Source organism: Vespa velutina, chromosome 16 (assembly GCF_912470025.1).
Source record: "Vespa velutina chromosome 16, iVesVel2.1, whole genome shotgun sequence".
NCBI classification, from domain to species: Eukaryota; Metazoa; Arthropoda; class Insecta; order Hymenoptera; family Vespidae; genus Vespa; species Vespa velutina.
In genome coordinates, this window is record NC_062203.1 from 2,515,001 (window position 1) to 2,517,500 (window position 2,500).

At 24.5% G+C, this 2,500-nt stretch overlaps 1 protein-coding gene across 1 annotated transcript in view; it reads left to right on the forward strand.

The window, feature by feature from the left end:
* Positions 1-2,500, forward strand: part of LOC124954937 — a 133,891-nt gene that overhangs the window by 44,209 nt on the left and 87,182 nt on the right. The window lies entirely within an intron of this gene.

The window sequence follows — 2,500 nt, forward strand, 5'->3', positions numbered from 1 at the left end:
ACATAACTTATGCTAGCCAATAGTTAATTAGACTTTGCGGGAAGTATACTTGCCCTACTTTCATAACAAATGATTTTGTAATTTCGTTTAACATATATGAACATTTTATAAAATCTGAACTGTAAATTGTGTTCATAAATAAAAAAAAGTTTCATCTACATTAAATTAAAAATGCGAATTAATTTTTAAATCGTATATTTTTCTTTATTTTTTTTTTTTTTTCTCCAAATAATTGAGTTACATCACTTACACGATAAACGATTCATTTATTTATAAACGCGTACGATTATACTTTTTAATAAAGTTTTTTTTTTTTTTTTTTTTTTTTTTTTTTTATAAATAAAAATTAATCATTTCGTTTATCGATAATTATTAACACAAAATATATTAATTTTGTTATATAATTGTTTTACTCTGCATATATCAAGAAAAAATATAATAGAAAGAAATAGAAACAATTCTAAATAAATTTTTTTGTTTTTTATTTATTAAGTGAGTTCTCTATATTTAATATTCTCTATATTTAATATAATAATAATAATTATTATTATTATTAGTTAACTATTAATAAATTATTATTATTATTATTATATTAAAGTATTAATAAAGTATTAATAAAGTAATAATAATAATTATTATTATTATCACTTACTATTACTATTATGAATATACAAATTGCATTTTGATATTTTATAGAATCTTAGTAGAACTTACATACATAGTTACGAAGTTTTCTTCAAAAGATCGATATGTCCGTATCTCCTCGAAATATTTTGTGTTAAGTCGAGAAATTAGTTGTAATAAGATCTCGAAGTTAGTTGGGAACGATCTTGAAATTATCACATTACCGTACAGGAAAGATGCTCGATGTCTCATCATAGTCCATGTACGTAATATTTGGAATGAACAAACATAAGTATTGGACTACTGAGTATGGAAGTTCAAACGTGAATATATGTATTTATGTATGTACGTTATACACATACATACATACATACATACATACATACATACATACATATACATGGTAAAGGATCAATTACGTTTGACAAGTAACGTAACTCGATTTCTGCATCTCAAAAGGTATCGTGGTCTCAAACAGAACGTCTAATATGTTCTGAATGTGATTTCATTACTTCGAAAAATTAAAATTGAACCGAACAAAATTCATTTTTAATTAATATTTATATAATCAATTAAATTATTATTATTTTAATAATTAATAACGATAACATGATATATAATTAAAGATATCGTGGAATTGATGATTAAACGAATGCCGATTTTAATCGATTGTTGTGTTCGATGATTATTCCATTGTAATTTGTTTTATCTTTCATTTATTTATTTTTTTTTCTTTTTTTTTTTTTTTTTTTTTTTTTTTTCTTTTTTTTTTTACCAATTATGATCAATAATTCCTCATATTTTTCAATAGCTTGGATAAATATATTATCTATAATCGATTTGTGTATTACACGTATAAAATTTATTATTTCAATTTTTATCTGATAAGCTTCAAAATTGACAGGTTAAAACAAACTCTATTCTATTTATATTTAATTCAATAATTTATACAAAAAATATATTAAAGGAAAATATAAAAGGGAATGAAAATATTGTGAATAAAATAAATGAGGTGATAAAATTTTAAGATACTTTCTATTATCGATATATCTTTAAGTGGTATCTCATAACATGCGATACTTGTTTTATAATGTAGTAAATCGATCTCAACATTATGGTTTTATTTTTCATTTAAAATGAGTTTAACATAAATTGATAGTTATCTCTCTCTCACACACACACACACACACACACATATATATATGTATATATATATTCTTTAAAAATATCAGATATTTTATACTCTTTTTCATACATTATCAATAATTTATAATATTTTCTTATATTACCAATAATTTTCTTATATTATCTATAAATTTCTTACATTATCAAAAATTATTCAAAATATTTTCTTACATTATCAATAATTTGTAAACTAAATTGTATCATAGATAGAATTTAGTTTATAAATTCATTCAAAGAAAACAACAAATCGTGTACGATCTTTTACTTTTTTTTATCGTTTGACTATAGAAAATTCCGAAACCGTTTGGCTATTTCTCGATCTGTTTCTTTAAAGTTTGTAAAGAGAAAGAAGGGGGATCTTACGGTCGAGTCGCAATACCTAGCTCGGCACTTCTTTCGACAAAGCTTTGCCCGATCTAACAACAATAAGAAGAAGAAGAAGACGAAGAAGTGGAAGTAGAAGTAAAAGAAGAAGAAGAAGAAGAAGAAGAAGAAGAAGAATAAGAAGAGGAGGAAGAGGAAGAGGAAGAAGAAAAGTCAGTGTCCGGTGGTGCGAGAGAAAGGTAGTAGAGAAGTTTAGAAAGTCGGTTGCACCCGGATTTATTTGTGTCGTTGAAGGCCGCTTCTTTTCTTCTCTCGCTGTAAGAGAGCAAAGTGGGATGCTCGTCCATCGTCCAGTTACCTTTTCTAC